Source organism: Crotalus tigris, unplaced genomic scaffold (assembly GCF_016545835.1).
Source record: "Crotalus tigris isolate CLP2741 ecotype Arizona unplaced genomic scaffold, ASM1654583v1 scf7180000019630.4133010339:1179603, whole genome shotgun sequence".
Taxonomy (NCBI): Eukaryota; Metazoa; Chordata; class Lepidosauria; order Squamata; family Viperidae; genus Crotalus; species Crotalus tigris.
This window is the reverse complement of record NW_024097627.1, coordinates 1139095-1149186: the sequence shown is the minus strand read 5'-3', so window position 1 is coordinate 1149186 and position 10092 is coordinate 1139095. Positions and strand designations below refer to the sequence as shown.

At 35.6% G+C, this 10092-nt stretch overlaps 1 protein-coding gene across 1 annotated transcript in view; it reads left to right on the top strand.

Moving 5' to 3' along the window:
- The first annotated feature begins 475 nt into the window (after positions 1-475).
- Positions 476-10092, top strand: part of SYN3 (synapsin III) — a 227151-nt gene continuing 217534 nt past the window's right edge. The window contains exon 1 of the mRNA XM_039363924.1: positions 476-590. The gene's annotated coding sequence lies outside the window, so the exon portion shown is untranslated. The remainder of the gene's footprint in view (positions 591-10092) is intronic.

The following is a 10092-nucleotide window of genomic DNA, read 5'->3' as shown; positions in this document are numbered from 1 at the left end:
CATTCAATCAAATGATCTTCAGATTTAACCTCCAAACCGAATTTTGGCACGGCTTTACAAAAAAATGAGATATTGACAGCTTTGTTCATGACATCCATCAATTGTTAAATATTTGTAGTTAATGTGTACTTTTTTTTACAAAAAAAAGTCTAAGAAAAAGTTTTACAGTGCCACTGAAAGAAAACCTCAATACCCATGGCTCACTGCTATTAACTCAGTACCAACAGCTCCAGCCTAGCCTGCCAATAGGGTGACTTCCTGGATCTGTCAGCTGGGGGCTCTTCTAATGCAAAAGTCTTTAGGGAAAAAGATTTCTCCTTCCCTTTCCAGCAGATTCTGTGATATTCTGCCTGCCCACTCACTCTTTTACTCAATAATTTATCCTACTCCCATGATCATCAAGATATAAGGAGGGGCCTGATTTAACTTACTGCCTGCTTTGAGCCAATCAGGCAGTCAAGATGCAGTAAGGATGCAGGATGACAGTGTACATGGCTAGTGTGCAGCCTGCAAATGTGAAAGGGAAGCAGAGACGTGCAGATTAGAAAAGAAGAAACAGATCCAGAGGCATTGCATAGGTGGGCTGGAAGGTAAGAGCTGAGAGCAGTTGTCTCAAGGATTAAACAGCACAGTGCAGTCACGTGCACAAGAATTGTTTTAGTCAAAGAATTATTATTTTTTTTTGTTACGGGGCTGGTGGGGAGGGGGGGAAGAGAGAGATATGTGGATACCTCATGCATGCAGCTGACATGTAAATTTATACTGCCTTTGTGTCTTTGTCTGCCTACTTCTGTTCTAAATTGTGAGAAGATAAAGAAGCTGTGTTATGCCCACTGTTTTTACTGTGTTATATATTGCATGTTATCTGTAAGGTTAAAAATAAGAACAATGGACATTTAAACCAATATTAAGGTTAATAGAATGATTTTTTAATATATATATATTATTAATGTCCAATTATTCATTTTCATCCCAAATTATGAGAGAGACTTTTCTTTGAAGTATGATTGTACAAACTGAGGGATATTATAGAGTAAATTGGGGAAAGGAAAAGAAAACTGTGGAGGGCAGGAGACTTAGACTCTCAAAGAAAGCTGCAGGTCAGATTTTATAGCCTCATTTCAACTGCATTTTTTCAGAAGTCAGTCCGTTTACTCTCAGTGAGGTTAGTGGCATAATCCTATGGATTATACTCTTTAGTGTATTCAGCCGAGTTACTCTCAAAGTGTGGTTCCTTTCTTCCTAGCAAATGACCTGTGATCAATTTTGCACCCATACAGTAGAAATAATAATAATGATAATAATAATAATAATAATAATAATAATAATAATAATAATAATAATAATAATAATAATGGCGGCCTTACTAGGAACTGCTTCCATCTGCGACGATATCTGTAATACCATCAAACATCCACATCTGCCTAGGACTTGATAGGTAAACAAAAATGCTACCTATCTGGCTGACTGTGCGATGTTCAATAATAATAATAATAATAATAATAATAATAATAATAATAATAATAAAGTTGGAAGGGACCTTGAATGGAAGTCATCTAGTCCAACCCCTTGCTCAGGCAGGAAACCCTATACCATTTCAGACAAATGGCTCCAGTCTCTTCTTAAAAAATTCAGATGTTGGAGCATTCATCGCTTCTGGAGGCAGGTTGTTCCACTGATTAATTGTTCTAACTGTCAGGAAATTTCGCCTTAGTTCTTTGGTTAGTTTCTATCTGTTGCTTCTTGTCCTGCCTTCAGGTGCTTTAAAGAGTAGCTTGACTCCCTCTTCTTTGTGGCAGCCCCTGAGATATTGGAACGCTGCTATCATGTCACCCCTCGTCCTTCTCTTCATTAAACTAGACATACCCAATTCCAGCAATTGTTCCTTATATGATTTAGCCTCCCCTAATCATCTTTGCTGCTCTTGGTAAAACAATAAACTAATACTTATTCCTATAGAGATTATTTCCTATGGTTTACACAATTCTAGAAAGGAATTGCTATATTAAAACCTCACTGAAGAAAAAAATAACAAAGAATCCTGTGTTTTGACAGCTGCTCACTGTTGTACATCTATTTGTATTTGCATTACTGGTTAGTAACCACACAGGCAACCACCAATCACCAAATACCTTTTCTGTGTTTCTCAGTTTTGGCAACCTTTATGATTACATGAACTCAACTCCCAGAATTTCCCAGACAGTTGGGAGCTGAAGTTCACATGTCTTAAAAGTTATTAAGGTTAAAAAATTCTGCCCTAGAGAGATTAAAAAACTTCCTCCCAAATTTACATTTGGAACCAAGTAAGTAGTATCAGATGAAACTGTAAGTATATAATGCAATTGAATCAAATGGTATGGGAAGCTGAAAGTATTTTTTTCAAACTGTACTTGATTTTTCAAAATACATCTACTTTGGCTCTTTTATGACTCGTGGACTTCAACTCCCAGAATTCCTGAGCCAGCTGGCTCAGGAATTCTGGGAGTTGAAATCCACGAGTCATAAAAGAGCCAAGGTTGCCTACCCCTGGCCTGGTCAGTATAATAGTAGATAATACTTTGGTGAATTATTTTCTATCTCTATATCTCGGTAGGAGGAATGTTAATCAATGTTAATCAAAATCCTCCAGGTCCAGCCCAAGTTGAACCCAATATTAACAACTCAAGGTTCAATCCAGTATTTGTTTTCAGTGCTAAGATTTGGATCTAATATGTGTCATATGGTATCAAAGATAGTCACTCACTCAGCATGTAAAGATAGGTTCACTTATAATTAGAATGAGTAGCACAGTTTCCAGAGTGAAAACTTTATTTCAAGTGAGTTCAATCTATCAAGGAGCAGCAACAAACTTACAGCTCAACAGAGAAAGGTGAACACCAGCACGCTTCCCAGACCTAAAAAAGTGATGTCCAAGTGCAACAGTTATATCTACATTATCAATACAATCTTTACTTGCCTAAATTTGATAGAGGGAAAGATTAGGTGAATCATCCACATGCAGGGCTTTTTCTCTCATAGAACGCCCAGAACGGAGTTCCGGCACCTTTTTTGGATGGAACCTTGTAGGATAGGCAAGGCGGGTTGTATGAAGTGTGTGAGTTCCGAAAAGCACTGTCCACATGTATAATCTCATTCCATATTGGATGGAAGATGTCCTAGGACTTTACAAACTTTCCTGCTTCTCTCACATATTTCTGAGTAGTAAATTTGTGCATGTCTTAATTGAAACATCTCTGTTAGTTAAGCATTACCTAAAACTACCAGGAATCTTATAAAAATAGCATTCTATAAAACTTTTGCGTTCAGGAGGAACTTTAGCTTTCTAGTCTTCTTCAAAATGTGTATGTATTATAAAAACTGTTTCTTACTGCTCAAGTAAAAGCAATCAAGCCCAAAGGAAAGACAGAACATCTTGATTTGGTATTATGTAGCTCAAGAATCACTCCTTCCTCTGTAATTAATAGGGGGCAGGACAACCTAGGTATTGTGCCTTGGCAAACAGAAATCAATGCTAAGTGCTTTGTGCAATCAGATTCAATAACATGGGCGAGAAAGTGTGAATGACTAACAGTGGGATTTATTTCTGGTAGTTGCTGTCTTGTGTATCATGTAATCATTCTAAGTGGTAATTCAGCAGAACTTCTGTTTCTAAATAAACTTTCTCCAATTTGGCAATCTCCAGATAGATTGGGACTGTAACTTGTAGAATTTCCACAACCAACTAACTGGTTGGGAAATTTATGAGTGGCAGAATGGAAAAAGCTGTTCAAAATATTTATGTCAGCTCAAGTAATATAGAGCCTGTGATATTTCACAGAGGACATACATTTCACTCAACATGGAAAAATACCATCCAAACTTTGTGCTAACTTACAATTTAGGATTTGTAGTGGATGGGTTTTGGATTTTCTAGTTGATCTAGGATTGAAGAATTCTGCCTAACACTGCTATCGGGTCAAGGGAAGTAATAGGAAGAAATATAATCAAGTTAGTATTGCAATGTATCTTTATTTGTCTCTTTCAATTGTTCTCTCATACACGGAATCTCAATGAAGTGTTTTACTGTTGATGGAAAATATGCAAAGTGTTGTGGTTCCGGCTAATGAAACATTCCAAAGAACTTCCAGGCATTTATTTTCCTAAATGGCTTTCATTGTTACAAAATGTCGGCACAGGCACAATGGAGGGATGCTAGGATCTAAGTTCTCTTCCACTGAGCAGTTAAATTATCAGCATGTTCCCTCTCTAAATTATCCGTCATATCTCACATTATCCAAGGACAAATGTTTTCACATTATCCAAGGTCAAATGTGAAGGTCAAATGTTTTCTTCCTCTTTCTTTCCCTGGCTTTACCTCCAATGCCCCTTCTGCTCTTTATTAACCCCATATTTACCAGACAATTCTGCATATTGTCAAAAGTAAGAATATACAATATTTGCAGCATTGACACAAAGAGGATTAAAGGATATGGTATTGTTAACACCTGTAGTCCAAGGGTGTTAAAGCAGGAGACAGAAACTAGAAAGCAATTCCCTCTACTCTCTTATAAGTGTTGGCATTATAATACTTTGTTACAAGGAAGATGTATTGGTTTATTAGACTTAACATTGCTTCTCTGATCATATAGGAAATACTATCTGAGAAAAAAAATATAATTATCCTGAGAATCATGATTAATACATCTTTGATGATTATGGAATTGTACTACCCTCAGAGACCTAAAGAGGCATTAGATAAGTATATGAGGTCTATCAACAGCTACTAATTCTGATAGCTGTGTGTACCTCTGGTATCAAAGGCAGCATACCTTAAATAAAAAAATTCTAGGAATCAACAGTGAATAAAGGCCATTAATTTTATATCCTACTTGTAAGAATATAAAAGATAAAGTTGTTATGAGGCATTTATATGACCACTATATGAGGAAAAGGGAGGAACTTTAGCTTTATACAACAAGATTCTTCTTTGTTCTTACATTGATGTCTCTGACTGTCTTTAAGTGGATTTGAACAGAATAAAAAAAGTTGAAAGGAACCTTGGAGGTCTTCTAGTCCAAACCCTTCAAGCAGGAGATTCTATACCATTTTAGATAAATAGTTGTTCAGTCCTTTCTTAAAAGCCTCCAGGGTTGGAGCACCCACAACTTCTGAATGCAAGCTGTTCCACTGGTTGATTGTTCTGTGAGGAAACTTCTTAGTTCTAGGTTGCTTCACTCTTTGTTCAGTTTCTATCCATTGCTGCTTGTTTTGCTTTCTGGGACTTTGGACAATATGTTGACCCCCCTCTTCTTTGTGGCAGTCCCTCAAATTGGTACACTGCTATCATATTTCTTCTGCTTTTCTCTTATCTGGTTTGTTATTTTTAATAGATTTCTTTAAAATTATTTAAATCTGTAGTGTTTCCTGTTGTTCAAAATATTATTTTCTATTATACATCACATTCAGAAGACTATTGCTTAGAATATGCTAAATGAGATAAAAATAAACAACTCCTAAGAAATACAAAAACTACTCAAACACATAGATTGAAATCTGGAAAATATATGAATTAAAGTAGGTTAGTTAAACTTTAATAAACTTTGCTAAAATCTTCCATATTCTTTCATAAGTGAGAGTAAATCCAGTTGAGCACACTAGAGCTTATTCCTGTGTAAACAAGAAGAGATTTGTGCATATTTGTAAAAACAATAATGTAAAAAATTTGCATATTTTTTTTCACAGACTTTTTTATGTTCCCCTATGAAAACATTTAAATAATACTGAAATGCTGCTTCTGCATAACTTCTATTAACCAGGAAGAGATTTGCATTAAAAAGGAACATCAAATAGGTTTAAGCAAGCAATTAGAGAAATAATTTTTCAGCTCTTGAATTCCACAATGTTGGTGCCTGTAGAGCAGAGATGCTATTTCAGGAATGAAATGAAATTACGTTTGTTCAAAGAATAATTATGATGTATGTTCTTCTAATATGTACTCCAGTTTCCACTTTTTACCATCCTTTGTCATCTCCTTCATTTTATTGTTTAGATTAAAAATTTCTTGGAAAGAATTGTTATCTTCCTACATAAACCAGTATATGAGTAATAGTAGTACATAAAGGAGTGCAATAACTGTTAATGTGATTTTTCTGATGTCATTACATTAAATTTGGTTTTTATAGAAACAAAACTATGTATTTTAATGTCCAATGATTTTTTAATTTCTGCTTTGCTTTCTTCACTTGGGAAAGCTTGCAGAGCACAAAAAGAAAGAAACATAAAATGGAGAATGAGCTCCACAATTAAAGCCACACCCCTTTTTAACATGCATCCATACTCATAAAAGGGGTGGGGCTTCCACTGCACACAGTTTCACCTACCAACTTAATGCTTTTTATTCCCTCAGGGAAGCCTCTTTCGCTCATCTCTCATATTTTAGGCATTTTCTTCTGAAGAACATGCTTCTTCCATCATTCTTATTTTTAAATCATACAAAATCTGTTAAAAAGACAAAACTGAAATAATTATACAGAATTATACATAATACAGAATTATAGATAATTCTTTGGCTATGCTAGGAATGTTAGAATGTTAGAATTTCACAAATCAGGAATATCTCTAAAAATATTTCTCACCAATTAGATCAATTATGTTAAATCATATATCAATTTTTGTAGTTCACAGAAGCCAACATTCATAATACTACTTGTAAAAGTCACTGTCACAATTTCCACTGTGTTGTGCATAAAGTTTATTATGTAACTGATATAAGCATTATGTTCTTGAGAGTGTCAAAACATGAGGCTCTTCTATATATGAATAATGAGTTGAACTGAATAAAAATATTATCACTAAAATTGCACTGCTACTTTCTCTTGGAAAATTTATCAAAGATAAACTGATAAAGTATTCAGCAGCAATTGTAGCTTGGTCATGAGATAGGAAATTTATTACTGGTTGGCTGCATCCATTATTTACCTCTTTCCTGGCATAAGCATTATGAGTAAAACAGGCAAGTTGCCAGTGGTCCCTAGGAAACAATGTCATTACCAACCTACTTGTGTTCACGAAATCCATTACAGGTCATTATCCCTATTAATTGCTGAACTGAAGATTTAACTAAACAGTGTTGTTCTAGGCTGCAGTGACATGAAATATGTAGCTACAAGTAGTATACAAAGCTGTGCTAATTATGGTGTCTACTTAGGAATTAGAAATTATGTCATTGCTTGTAAACTACATGGCTTAGCTACTGTACACATGATCAAGCTCACAAAAACTTAATGCCTTTCAAGAAAAGATGGGAAAGCTACTACTGAATTTTTATTTTATTTTTGATCACCATACATTAACATGGTTTTTCTCCTACATATAGTACTTCTGTGGTAGTGTTTTTCAACCTTGGCAGTTTTAAGATATATGGTCCAACTTCCAGAACTCCCTAGCAGACATGCTGACTGGAGAATTCTGGGAATTGAAGTCCCATACTTCTTAAAGTTGTCAAGGTCAAGAAACACTGCTCTACGTTTTCTCAAGCCAGCTCAATCAATGTTATAGGAAACCTAAATACTATACTGAATGTGAATGGTTCCAAGCTACAGAGGGATTAGCTCTGCATTCAGCATTGTTTCCTTTTCCCATTTAAGCATTTAGGGCCACATTTAAAGCACAAGAGTATGATCTCATTATATGTGCCCATCTATGCTTCCATTAAAGAACCATGGATCTAAGCTACATTTATGTGTTTGCTGCCAAAGCAATGAAAAAAACAGTCCATCAGACAAGCATGTGGGCATAATTCAGTCAAGGAAAGTAGGTGAGAAGATTACTTTCACTTAAAGCAGAGAAAGGAAGAGAGGAACGACTGTCCAGAATGTATGGTTTGAAGTTACAGATGGTGGGATGTTATAATTTTGAACATTCTGAATATTCTCAACTCTAGGTGCATTCAACTTCCTTGAAATATACATGTCGAGCATGTAAATGATGAGGTAATATAGTTTTCTCCCTAATATACTACCTACTGCATTTATAGAATGGAGCTCTTTCAGTTTTTATTGTTAATATACAAAATCAATGACTGTAACAGTCATTTCACAGTAGTGAAATTCAGAATTTTACCATCCTCTCACTGTTCAGTAACTTTTTCTCATATAAGATCTGGTTATTTATCTACCTTAAAGGCTACATAAGTTGCCAAGTCAAGGGCACAGTACCATTCATTCCTCCACAACAGTTAATGCCTTCATACCGCACTCTTACACATTCATCCATAATTTTGTCTCCCTCCCTCTCAGTGATTCTTAACAAATTCCTCAGAGAATCAACATTTCTTTTACCCCAATCTTCAAGTAATCAGTTTGCAAATTTCTTGTGTCCTATTGTGAGAAAAGAATCATTTTAAACATTAGTGGGAGAAGGAAGGTAGATAGAAACCTACTTTCCTAAATCTCTGGGCACCAGGGGCAGTAGAATATAAACAGTTAGGGACTTCTTTCTGATTCCTTTCTTGCCTGCTCTTAGTTTATGAGATTGTTATTTCAGGATCTTACCTTCTGATTTTGTTGTCTGCCACACATACATAGCTGCAGACTCTTGTCTCTTGCCTCTGCTCTTGTTAGATTGTAGGTTACTACTGTACAGTAAAAGGCTGATTTTTTTCTGACTTGTTCATGTATTTCATGTAAATAAACCTTTTTGGTTAAAAATCTCCAAATCCACTTCACTAATTCTCTTCCAGGAGCCCATGCTCAAATTGTGTTTTTTCCCCCCTCCCAATATACCTCTTAGGGTTTCTGCTCAAGATTTCTAGATACCTGCTGAAGAGTACTATTTTCCCAATGCTATTAGCAGCTGGAGGCCAGCAATCTGATCCCACTTACTCGGCCAACCAACGGATCAGTTTGTGATGGAAAATTGATAGGGTACAGTTACTCACCCTGTTTATTGCTGAAGTTTCTGCCTCTTTTAACTCTTCTATCACTAAATCATTATGATGATGTAGCTTAAAGAGTAATTCTGTAACAAAGAATACAAAGCTACATAAAAATCTATAAAAAGGAGCAGAACAACCAAAGTCTTCAAAGGTTCCTTCCAATTCTGTTATTCTACATTCTACTCACTAGCTAAAAGAGCAAAAGCAAGAGATGTCTTGCCATGAAATTAGCAATTCATCCTCTCTGATAAAATCGGGCAGACTTTTAAAAAGTGGTACATTTCAAAGCTATAACAGGTCCTTCCAAAATCCCACAAGTCAAAGATAGGCATGCAAAAATCTCTTGTAGCATATTCTGTATGCTTCATTTCTGTCTGTTCATTTGACCCGTTGTTCTGGATTGAGTCATTTTCAACTGACTCTTCTCTGCTCTATTTTTGTCTCTTCAAAATTCATGCTTCCAGCAACTGATTGACTGGACTGGAGATGATGCCAGGCCCTTTCACTTCTATTGGCTAAAATGTTGGCCAAATAGTGTCAAGTCAAAATAGCAGCAGGGGTTATGTGATCAAAGGGTACCCTCTTTTTTTTTAATGAGCTTCACCTGTAAAAACAGATGAGACTTGATTTGTTTTATATACCCTCTTCGTATTTTTGACAGAAGATGACTCTGATTACAACCATCTTTGTATTGCGGCCAAATATTTTTACTGGAAAGCATGAAAGATAATTTAAAGAACTATATATGGTATACTACTAATACATTTCAAAGTATATTTGTAAATAATCATAGCATATTTAGTTACCTAGTTTCTTTTACTCTATGGTTAACTCCCACCCTGATTTTCCTAGTTGTCAGGTTCAAGGAACCTAGAATGACATGATTTACTATAGAATAGAATAGAATAGAATAGAATAGAATAGAATAGAATAGAATAGAATAGAATAGAATAGAGCTGGAAGGGACCTTGGAAGTCTTCTAGTCCAGCCCCTCATTCAAGCAGTCTCCAGTCTCCAGTCTCTTCTGGATAGTTTTTTATTGTTGTTCACTTATAGACAGAAATCTTGCCAGACTAAAGCAACTATCTGCATAACTATTAAATGTACCCTGGAAACTGCTGGGTGGGAGGGGGAAGGAAATGTTCCTCCTTTGTCCTCTTCCTTCATCTTTCAAGCTA